The sequence below is a fragment of the Sphaerodactylus townsendi genome, linkage group LG15 (genome assembly GCF_021028975.2).
Source record: "Sphaerodactylus townsendi isolate TG3544 linkage group LG15, MPM_Stown_v2.3, whole genome shotgun sequence".
NCBI classification, from domain to species: Eukaryota; Metazoa; Chordata; class Lepidosauria; order Squamata; family Sphaerodactylidae; genus Sphaerodactylus; species Sphaerodactylus townsendi.
Genome location: NC_059439.1, coordinates 16344540 through 16357196, shown reverse-complemented (window position 1 = coordinate 16357196; position 12657 = coordinate 16344540).

Below are 12657 nucleotides of genomic sequence, written 5' to 3'. Positions count from 1 at the left end.
CCTCAGCGTTTTTTTGACTCTTAAGTGCAGTACACTCAAAAATCACTTCAGAAGGAAACGGAGATAAATTAAGCGTGAGGGAAGAATCTGGAGCGGCGGTTTCGATGGCCAGCTAGGTGTAGTGGTTAAGAGCAATGGACTCTACTCTGGAGAACCAGGTTTGATTCCCCAATCCTTCACATGAGCAGTGGCCTCTAATCTGGTGAACTGGATTTGTTTCCCCACTCCTACACATGAAGCCTGCTGGGTGACCTTGGGCCAGTCACAGTTCTCTTTGTACACTCTCAGCCCTACCTACCTCACAGGTGTTGCCCCCCCTCCCCGGTTTAATCTTCTCCTGCTCATCAATCACAGAAAGTTCTGAATATGTTCTGTGGAGGTCCAATAGGTCTGGCTGGAATCCCATAAATTAACTAACTCCACAGACATAAGAACATAAGAACAAGCCAGCTGGATCAGACCAGAGTCCATCTAGTCCAGCACTCTGCTACTCACAGTGGCCCACCAGGTGCCTTTGGGAGCTCACGGGCAGGATGTGGAAGCAATGGCCTTCTGCTGCTGCTGCTCCCGAGCACCTGGTCTGCTAAGGCATTTGCAGTCTCAGATCAAGGAGGATCAAGATTGGTAGCCATAGATCGACTTCTCCTCCATAAATCTGTCCAAGCCCCTTTTAAAGCTGTCCAGGTTAGTGGCCATCACCACCTCCTGTGGCAGCATATTCCAAACATCAATCACACGTTACGTGAAAAAAAATACGTTTTCTTTTATTAGTCTTAATTCTTTCCCCCAGCATTTTCAGTGGATGCCCCCTGGTTCTAGTATTGTGAGAAAGAGACAAAAATTTCTCTCCATCAACATTTTCTACCCCATGCCTCATTTTATAGACTTCCATCATATCCCCCCTCAGACGTCTCCTCTCCAGACTAAAGAGTCCCAAACGCTGCAGCCTCCCCTCATAAGGAAGGTGCTTTTAGGATTGGCAGTTCTGGGCAGGGAAACTCCTGCAGACTTGGCGGTGGAGTCCAGAAAGGACAGTGTTTGTTGGAGGGGACAGTTTTTAGCATAGATTCCACACTCTAAAGCCGCTATTTTCTCCAATGGAACGGACCTTTGTCATCTGGACATTAGTTGTAATTCAGGCACAGCACAGAGAGAGTCTTTGACAAGCCAAGCCAATGCAGAAAGGGTTCCTTGAAGAAGAGTTTGGAAGAAGAATAGTTTGGATGTATAGCCCCCCCCCTTTCTCTCCTGTAGGAGACTTAAAGGGGTTTACAATCTCCTTTCCCTTCCCCCCCCCCCCCCACACAACAAATACCCTGTGAAGTGGGTGAGGCTGAAAGAGCTCTGAAGAGCTGTGACTAGCGCAGCTGGCATGTGTCGGTGTGCACCCAGCTGGCGTGTGTTGGAGCGCACTGGCTAATCTAGTTCCCCAGATAAGCCTCCACAGCTCAAGTGGCTGAGCAGAGAATCAAACCCGGTTCTCCAGATTAGAGTGCACCTGCTCTTAACCACTATGCCACTGTTGAAGCAGGTGCTGGTAGAAAATGGCATCAAGTCACAGCTGACTTATGGCGACCCCATAGAACAGGGGTCTGCAACCTGCAGCTCTGCAGATGTTAATGGACTACAATTCCCATCAGTCCCTGCCAGCAGGGGCTGATGGGATTTGTAGTCCATTAACATCTGCAGAGCTGCAGGTAGCAGACCCCTGCCATAGAATTTTCAAGGCCAGAGACATTCAGAAGCAGTTTTCCATTGACTGCCTTCACATAGGCTGAAAGAGTTCTGAGAAAACTGAGACAGGCTCTGAGAAAACTCTGACTGAAGCAGGCTTCATGTGAAGGAACACGGAATCGAATCCAGTTCTCCAGATTAGAGCCTGCTGCTCTTAACCGCTCCACTCCACTGGCTCGGGGGAAAGCTATAGACTGTTCTCCAGCACCTCCTACAGGTCAACCGATAGAAAGCTCGAAAGTAAAATGTTCTCACATTTATATTATTCTAATTGGACATTCCCCCCAGGGTTGGAGCAACAGCCCAAGCAGGCCAGAAGATTGCTTTAGGCCCGTGGTGGTGAACCTTTGGCACTCCAGATGTTATGGACTACAATTCCCATCAGCCCCTGCCAGCATGGCCAATGGGGGGGGGCTGATGGAAATTGTAGTCCATAACATCTGGAGTGCCAAAGGTTCGCCACCACTGCTTTAGGCAGTGGCTGAACCAGTGGTATACTGCCACAAATCAGCGCCAGGGCTTGCCCCAGGCACCACACCCAACACTCACCGTCGAATCCCACCATCAAATTGCACTCCCCTCCTTGCTGCCATTGCTACCACCATGCCACCCCCCCCCCACAAAAAAAATTGTCAACAACCCTTTTTCTCCTCCAACTGGTGCCAGCTGACAACACACTGGAGATGGGAATGCACTCTCAGTATGTTGTCAGCCAATGCTGCTCACAGGAGGGAAATGTTTGTTGGCGGTTTTTTTAAAGGGGGCGGTGTCAGGGTGGCGTTGGGGGGAGTTCAGTAGCAGGGGAAGTTCGGCCAAGGGGGGAGATGGGCACAGGGGGGAGATGAGGATGCTTTGAGATTCCTCACTTGAGAAAAGTGGGGTACAATTTCAAACTCCTCCTCTTATATCAGTGGTGGCGAACCTATGGCACGGGTGCCAGAGGTGGCACTCAGAGCCCTCTCTGTGGGCACGCACAAATAGAGTCACCTCCCCCCCGCCCCATATCTAGGCTGGCCTGGGCCACTGGGCTCGATTATTAGCATTTAACCTAAGACCTAGTTTTGGGGAAGCAGTGTAGGTAACCCTGTTAAGCACTGTTAAACCCCACTGATTTTCATCCAAAAAACTAAAGCACAATCCTTTACCAGGGAGTAAGCTCGGTTGCTGGCAATGGGGCTTGCTTCTGAGTATACCCTCCTAGGGTCGTGATTCACCCGTTGGAAGAGTTGCACAGTTGCTTCAAAGCAAAGCCACCAACTACCACCAGGCTTACTCCCAAGTAACACATGCCTTGGAACCAACCATTTTTTCTAAACTAAAACCTCAGTATTTAGGTTAAATTGCTGTGTTGGCACTTTGCAATAAATAAGTGGGTTTTGGGTTGCAATTTGGGCACTCGGTCTCGGAAAGGTTCGCTATCACTGTCTTATATGATTTTCTCCTACTTGTCGATGTGAGGGCAGCCACAGAAAAGGGCCCCTGGTCTATGGAGCCCAAGAGGTCTGGTCAGAATCCCAGGTGTGACGTTACTCCCTGGATCCTTCAAAGCACATAGAGATGCTTTGGCAGCCTATCAAATGCAGAAACAATTCCACCAAAGTAGGTCTGAAGGCCACATCGGCCGTTCACCAGCACCTCACAGTGGTCACTGAAGGATAGTAATCCAAAGTTAGAGGAAAATTCTCAATGCAAATTCCTCCCAGTCACATTTATAGTCTCCTAACTGGACATTTCCCACTAGGCGAGGACTGGCAAAACAGCATCACGCTATGCTATGGCATCAGTTCCAGCCAGTTCCAGCAGTGACATTGCCCCCATTGAATGGTACTCTGGGATCCCCCCCCCCCCCAGTCTCTATGGTAAAGCCTACAGAGGTTGGGGAAATTCCTAGGAAGTCACACAAGGCAGCAGCATCACGTCTGGATTGCAGACAAAAGTAATGTCACCAAACCACTCAATGTACTTCCCTCCCCCTCCATTTCGCCCTCATTACTCCACTGAGCACCAGTGGGTGGTGGGGAAAGCTGGCATATTTGCCTTATATAAGCAGGCAAAAAGCAACTGTAATTTGCCCCTCCCCTCCCCTCCCCTCCCCTTTTCTTTTCTTTATTTCTTTTATTTTAGAAGAAGAAGAAGAAGAAGAAGAAGAAGAAGAAGAAGAAGAAGAAGAAGAAGAAGAAGAAGAAGAAGAAGAAGAAGAAGAAGAAGAAGAGGAGGAGGAGGAGGAGGAGGAGAAGGAGGAGGTGGAGTTTGGATTTATATCCCCCCTTTCTCTCATGCAGGCGACTCAAAGGGGCTTACAAACCCTTTTCCCTTCCCCCCTCACAACAAACACCCTGTGAGGTAGGTGGGGCTGAGAGAGCTCCGAGAAGCTGTGACTAGCCCAAGGTCGCCCAGCTGGCGTGTGTGGGAGTGTCCAGGCTAATCTGAATTCCCCAGATAAGCCTCCACAGATCAGGCGGCAGAGCTGGGAATCAAACCCGGTTCCTCCAGATTAGATACCCGAGCTCTTAACCTCCTACGCCACAATAAAATTTAATTTTATTAAATTTCTATACCATCCCTCCCCTTTCAGACTCAAGGTGGTTCCCAGTCATTCATAAAACAGTATCTGGAACCATCACTCGAAAACGAGAAAACAATAATTCAGTGTAGAATCTATACTTCCCAACACAACTAAGATGGCAAAAACATCCCATTTCCGGTGAGTTCAGAACAATCTTGAAAGGGGGAGGGAGAGGATGGAAAGAAATACTGCCTGTTGGAGTGGGTAGCAGGGAAATGGGGGGGCGGGGAGGCCAAAGATGGTGACCACAGTTCTTCTGAGCTCTCTCAGCCCCATCCACCTCACAGGATGTTTGTTGAGGGGGTGGGGAGGAGATTGTAAGCCCCTTTGAGTCTCCTTGCAGGAGAGAATTGGGGGGAGGGGATATAAATCCAAACTCCTCTTCTGTGGTGTAGTGGCGTAGTGGCTAAGAGCAGTGGCTAAGAGCAGGTGCACTCTGATCTGGAGGAACCGGGTTTGATTCCCAGCTCTGCCACTTGAGTTGTGGAGGCTTATCTGGGGAATTCAGATTAGCCTGTGCACTCCCACACACACCAGCTGGGTGACCTGGGGCTAGTCACAGCTCTCCTGAGCTCTCTCAGCCCCACCTACCTCACAGGGTGTTTGTTGTGAGGGGGGAAGGGCAAGGAGATTGTAAGCCCCTTTGAGTCTCCTACAGGAGAGAGAGGGGGGATATAAATCCAAACTCCTCCTCCTCCTCCTCCTCCTCCTCCTCCTCCTCTTCTTCTTCTTCTTCTTCTTCTTCTTCTTCTTCTTCTTCTCCTCCTCCTCCTCCTCCTCCTCCTCCTCCTCCTCCTCCTCCTCCTCCTCTTCCTCTTCCTCTTCTTCTTCTTCTTCTTCTTCCTCTTCCTCTTCCTCTTCCTCTTCCTCTTCTTCTTCTTCTTCTTCTTCTTCTTCTTCTTCTTCTTCTTCTTCTTCTTCTTCTTCTTCTTCTATCCCAGTGAATTCTATTGGCAGATCAAAAAGCCACCTGTGTGATTATCACAGCCAGTAGATGGTGCAGTTTCACCAAGAAACAGATAACGTGAAAAAGCCGAATGTCGCTTCGTTTTCACCTCTGTAAAATTAATGAAGACGTCTTTTGGAAATGGCAAGAGGTTTGATAGGCTAGAAGAGCTGGCTGGGAGGAGGAGGAGGAGGAGAAAGGGAGCAGCTTGTATCAATTCATCTGGAGTATTTTTATAGCACTTTTCAAAAGTGTGTGGCATACAACAAGGTCAAATGCACGCAGTTGCATTATAAAAACCACTCCACATTAGCAGCCAGCATTGAATTTTTGGTGGGTTAGAACATGGAAGCCTGGGGTCCTGAGACCCGGGTTTGGCCCAGCACCAGGAACATTGGCTGATTCGCTGTAGACCAAAAACACCAGTGTGAAAATGCTGTGAAAATGCTGTAAAAGGGTTTAAAACGGTATAAAAAGGTTTATACTGTTTTCACACCGTTTTCACACTACTGTTTTTGGTCCATGCGGAATCAGCCATTGAATGAGCTTGGGCTAGTCGTGCATTCTCAGACTAAACTACCTCACAGGGTTATTGTGGGGGTAAAACGGAGGAGGGGACAGGCAGAAAGAAACCTCCAAGAATCATAGAATCATAGAATTGGAAGAGACCCCAAGGGCCATCAAATCCAACCCCCTGCCATGCAGGGACACACAATCAGCTTACTCCTGACATGTGCTCATCCAGCCTCTGTTTAAAAACTTCCAAAGAAGGAGACTCCACCACTCTTCCAGGCAGTGAATCCCACTGTCAAACAGTCCTGACTGTCAGAAAGTTCTTCCTAATGTTTGGGTGGAATCTCTTTTCCTGTACCTTGAACCCATTATTCCGTGCCCTAGTCTCTGAGGTAGCAGAAAACAAGCTTGCTTCCTCTTCGACATGGCACCCCTTCAAATATTTAAACATAACTATCCTGCCCCCCCCTTAACCTTCACTTCTCCAGACTAAGCATCCCAAACTCCCTAAACCTCTCTTCGTAGGGCACGGACTACAGACCTTTGACCATTTTGGTTGCCTTCCTCTGGACATGTTCCACAAGAAGCCCACAAGTAGCCTCTTCCCCATTTGTAATATATTAAGGGCCCTTCTCGTTAGGAAAGGTGATACATGCTAGCCCAAACCAGTGGTGGGATCTAAAAATTTTAGTAACAGGTTCCCATGGTGGTGGGATTCAACCAGTGGCGTAGCTGGGCATTCCAGGGGCGGGGCATTAATCATTTCTCTGTTACTGTAAAAAACTCTTACTGTAAAAAAGAAAGTTCCTAATTTTCAGGTGGTATCTTTCTGTCCATAATTTAAACTCATTATAGCAAGTCCTATCGTCTACTGCCAACAGAAACAACTACTTCTCCTCTAATTGACTGCCTGTCAAGTGCTTAATACTTTCAAATGCCAATTTTGTTTCTAGAATGAAAGAAGGATACTTTCCTTAAACAAGGAACTTTACCATATTACTAAAGCATGTTTTTAAAACAGCCCAACAGGAGAATGATCCGTTTTTCTACCTTCAGCTAACCAGCCACATAGGAAACAACAGGACTTTATGATTTTTTTGGACCCTAATGGAATTTCACCTACTTGGAAAAGCAGACCCAATTAGTAACCCTCTCGACACACACACAAATAGTGAAAGTAGCCTCTAGGGAACTGGTGAGAACCTGCTGGATCCTACCTCTGGCCCAAACCCACCAGATCTTGGAAACTAAGCAAGATCAGTACTTGGAGAGGAGATCGCCACCTCTGCTTCTCACTAGCCTTGGAGGGTTGGCCACTAGTAGATTGCAATGTGATGGCACTTTACACAGACAAAATGTCCATTCTCAAGACGTTCTTCTTTAGCAAAACCTATCTTGAATAGCCCGAGCGAGCTTCACCTTTTCTTTTTTTGTATCAGATTCTGCACAGGTGTGTGGAACAGTGGAGCTAAGGAGGCAGCAGAGGGCAGCAGGGCAAATGAGAAGGGCCGAGCTGGACATCCTTACCAACAGTGAGGACTGGAAACTTGTGGTGGATGCAGAACTTGGCCCACAGTGAGAAAGCACAATACAGAGACCAGAGTCACAGAGGACTGGGATTGCAGTGGGCCAAAGAGAGGGGACCTGCACAGTGGTGGGATTCAGCTGGTTCGCACCAGTTCGGCAGAACCGGTTGTTAAAATGGTGCTTGTAAACAACCAGTTCAATTTCAATTTCAACCTTTAATGGCATATAGTAAACAACCAGTTGTTAAATTATTTGAATCCCACCACTGGACCGGCACATATCACAGACTTCAGAAATGTTGAAAACAAAAGAGCGATGAAAATAATCTCTGCTCCTTAATAAAGCTCTTCGGTACATGGACGGGCTGCACTAACACAAGATGCCTGCCAGATGGCAGTGTTGCACTGCAGGTTTGCATACAAACAGGAGGAATGCAATACATTTATTTACCATTTTAATCCCAAGGTGATGTACCTGGCCGTCCCTTCCTCACAGCCATCCTGTGTGGTGAATCAGGCCGAGAGTGACTGGCCTAAAGGAATCCGGCAAGCAGCGCAAGGATTCGGGCCCAGGTCTTCCAAATCCTCGTCCGACCTCCTAACCACTAATCTATGAAATTTGTGAGTCATATGAGCAGCAACAGTGTTTATAGGGAGGTTCATTTCTCACCTTTTTACACAGACACTGTTTTGCTGACGGCTGCCCACACGGAAAGACTAAACAACCCAATAAACCTATGCTATGTCTATGAGAATTTATTGTTCTGTCAGCTTGCCTGGATTTGTCGCCTTGCTAGGAGCTCCAGACCCTCCATCTCTAGTTGCTTCTTTGCACTATGATCTGGGGGAAAGGGGGAAGAGAACAGAGGTGATATGAACCCATGTCTGTTTCCTCCTAGCTTAATAACCTGACCACTACATCTCTGGAGCCCCTTCCGCACATGCAGAATAGTGCACTTTCAATCCACTTTCAATCCACTTTGCAGCTGTGCGGAATAGCAAAATCCACTCACAAACAATTGTAAAAGTGGATTGAAAGTGCATTGTTCTGCTACACTTCCAGTTGTCTTCCTGTGATGCTGAGTGGCAGACGTGGTCCTCCTACTTTTAACAGCACAAGAAGTACCAGTATCAGAACAAGAGATTCTCCAGAGTCCGTATTTTCTACAAGGAGAGGTGGCAGAACTCTAACGTGCCTCGAAGCTGCCTTGGAAATTCAACATTTTCCAGAACTTAAACGTTGTGTTTGCTTGCGTGAGCTTTTCTGGAGACAGCATGGGCTAAGCCAAAGTTCTGTGTCAAGAAATTTCAATACGGAAACCTCACACCTACACGATCGAGTGTGTTTTTGGAAAAGTCACATTGGAGGCAATTATAACTATTCTTCAAGACCTGTCGCTAGGTCATTTATCTTCTTTTTCTGTTACATTAATCGTTATTAATGATTTTTAAAAGAAAATGAGAAAGAACTACTGGTAGGACAACTTTCAAATAAACTCCGTCTTGAAATACTAGAGTGAGGTGGTTTCCCAGTTTACATGTCTCAGATTGGGGGGAGGGAATATGTTGGGTCCAAGCGGCTGTTATGCTGGTAAAATGCAGATGAGGGGATTCCTTAGATCACATCAATTTGCGGGAGATTGTGTGGACCAACATAGCACACATAGCACAACATGGTGAGTGTGACAACTGGCTGAAACTATGTAAAAAGATGGCTGTGTCCAAACCATTATATTATTATTTATTCAAGTATGCTGAGTTTTTTTTTTAACATAACACTTGGTGGAACAGAACTGATGAAGGACACGTGAATTCTCTATCCTGTAATACTTGCCCAGCTCTGAACCTGGGATTTGATTGATAATTATAGAAACATGTAGCAATCCATACTGCCACAAGGATTCCAATGGGGCACGCTGACAAGTTGCCCTTCAAAGGGATGTTGGAATTTGTTTTAGAGGATGAACGCTGAACTGTGAAACAGGCCAGAAGTGGAGCTTCGGCCTAGATGTTCTAACTGAGTCGGAATCAATTACGCTAGCATGTCCTCCAATAATTTTACTGCTGGTCAGTTACTTTCTTCTAGATCAGTGGTGGCGAACCTATGGCACGCGTGCCAGAGGTGGCACTCAGAGCCCTCTTGTGAGCAGTCGCCCGTCAGCCCACTTTGGGCAGCGTGGCATAGTGCCAGGAGGAGAGTGCGGCACACTGGAGCCGCAGCGCCCTGTGGGGATGGTGGCGTTCTGGGGACATGGTGGGGATGTTTCAGAGCATTCTGCAGGCGTTCCAGAGCAGGACGAACATGGGCATGGCAGGGGCACAGGACGCACGTGTGACCCAGGTGCAGTTTTCCCTTGCTCCGCCCCTGGCACTCGGTCTCTAAAAGATTTGCCATCACTGTTCTATATCATTGCCCCCCCCACCACCACCACCCATTGACTGAAGATATAGTTAGGTAGGGGGAGAGTTGGAGGCAGGCAGGGAGAGATCTCAACAGGAGTGGGCATGATGGAGCGGTTAGAGCTTACCTCCGATTCTGATCTCCAATCAGTCATGAAGTCCACTGGGTGATATCCAGCAGTCCTCGCTCCCAACTTAGGCCCCACCCGCACATGCGGAATAATCCACCTTCCATCCACTTTCAATGCACTTTGCAGCTGGATTTTACTGTGCGGAAGAGCAAAATCCACTTTCAAACCATTGTGGAAGTGGACTGAAAGTGCATTATTCTGCACATGTGGAAGGGGCCTTAGACTGGGAGAGGTTTTGGCTGAGAGTGATTGACCTCAGGACACTCAGGGAGCTTACACGGCAGAATGGATTCTCGAACCTGGGTCTCCCAGCTTGAAGTGCTCTAACCAGTACACACATTGCCTCTCCATTGTTTCCCCACAGAGACAACTTATTGTGTGCAGCATGACCCCCTCCTACCTCACAGGTGTTTGTTGTGAGGGGGGAAGGGCAAGGAGATTGTAAGCCCCGTTGAGTCTCCTACAGGAGAGAAAGGGGGGATAAAAATCCAAACTCCTCCTCCACCTCCTCCTCCTCCTTCTCTTCTTCTTCTTCTTCTTCTTCTTCTTCTTCTTCTTCTTCTTCTTCTTCTTCTTCTTCTTCTTCTTCTTCTTCTTCTTCTTCTTCTTCTTCTTCTTCCTACAAAAAGATAACACAATCCTATGCAGATAAAGAGACAGGCTGACCAAAATTCAAATGCTGCAATTGATTTTGAAGTGGGCTGGGCGAAACTTCCACTGTTTAGCTAAGGGAAGTATTTCCTCTCTGAAATAAGAAGGCTTCCATTTACCCTTTAGTGTGGAAAAGGTTCACGGGCCAACAGTTCCTTTCTGTATGAATCTGGTATTCACGAATACATTCTCCTCCTTTTTTTATTTTTATTTTTCCTAACTATATTTTATTTTTCCTAACTATAAATCCTACTGGCTTTAGAGGTCTTAGAACCGACAGGAACGAAGCGCTAAATCTGGCCAAGCTGTCTTCAGATGGGTCAATAAGATACGATAATTATCCCTTAGAAGATATTGTTGAAGTTTCAGAAGAAAAAAAAAGTTGGCTGTTTTGAAATATTCAATTCAAAAATGCCCGGCATCTCTCCATGCTTCAGGCAGCCTCAAGGAGATGAACGGCAATACCGGTTAACTTTCAGCCTGGACTCCTCAAGCAATGGAACACACCCACAAACACCTCGACACCCTAAACTTTCGCCACCTACGCAAAGCAATCCATAACTGTAACCACCTCACATTCCTGCACAAACACAACACACGCATTTAAGCAAGCAGAGAGTCGCCCGCATTCCTAAAATCCAATGGTCACTTGTAAACACGGTTGCCTTCACACATCACACAGCGCATAACACACAGTGCATGGTTGCTTCTTTGTACAGCTCTCAAAGGTTTGGGAATATCATAGAAACAGAGAATCATAGAGTTGGAAGAGATCCCAAGGGTCATCAAGTCCATCCCCCCTGCAGTGCAAGCACACACAAGATGGGAGCAACGTATCTGTGCAGTTTGGAAGTTGGGAGAGATGAATTCCATAAAAGGTCTTGAATTGTTACATCAGCACTGATGCCCTTTGCGCGCGTGTCCTTCCACACACACACACTCCTTCAACACCACAGATAACATGTGACAATATATACACAGGAGCACTTTGGCTCAGGCCAAAATAATATTAAGAAAAGAATTAGAAAGGAGTCAGAGGAAGAAATCAACTTCACAATTGTGTGTACTTCTGCAGGTACAATGCTTATCCTTCCTACAATGCCTAGAGGCAAGTCCTAGTCGTCTGAGTTTTCAAAATTGAGAAAAAAACAGAGCTATTATTGGTTCTGGTGGGTTTTCCGGGCTGTGTGGCCGTGGTCTGGTGGATTTTGTTCCTAACGTTTCGCCTGCATCTGTGGCTGGCATCTTCAGAGGTGTATCACAGAGAAAAGTCTGTTATTAATATTAGCTTAAAACTGTCCATGTAAGTGGATGATTTGCCCAGCATTTGAATTCAGGACTAAGACACAACACTGATCCATACTGGAGTTTTTTTTTTCCACTCATGTTCTTATGCTGACATTTAGGCAAGACATCACTTTGATAAATCTACATGGTTTGACATTCTCATGCAGAATTCTCCTAATTTGTACTTGCCTGCAGACATTCAAATTTTTCATGAAAAATGAAAATGAGACAGCTCAATATTCACGGCCACAAAGTGAAAATCCTTAAGAACTGTTTTCTTTTTAAGTGTTGTTTCGCAAAAATAAGAACACTTTCCAGTCCAAGACTTTTGCTGATCTTAAAATGACCCAGCTAGAAACACAATATTCTCACAGGTACATATTTACGTATGGATGCGTACATACCTCAAGGTTGCCTATCTTATACATGTCAGACATTTGAACACCAAAGAACCAGCATGGTATAGGGGTTAGAGTGTCAGACTAGGATCTGGGAGATCCAGGTTCGAATCCCCCCTCTGCCACGAAAGCTCACTGAGGCCCCTTCCACATTGTAGGAGTCGACCTTAGATCGACTTGAGTCCGACCCGAGTCCTCCGCACAGACGTAGCGTCGGACTCGTGTCTGACTCGACTCACCCCCCTCTCGCCGTTGAATTTCTGAGCTCGACTGGGGGGTCAAGTCGACTGGCGAACTCGGGTTGCGCTCGAGCCGAAGCCGGCGGAGTGCGGAATCTCAGTCGACTCGAATCTGCCATCTAGCCAATCACAGCTCAGTATTTCACCCATGTGCAGAATGGGAGACTCGTGGCGGCGGCGAAAAGCTTTGGGCATGCGCAGAACGGGGGACTCAGCAACCAATCGGAACACAGCGCAGGGAGGTGGTCCCGCCCTCTGAGCTCGGC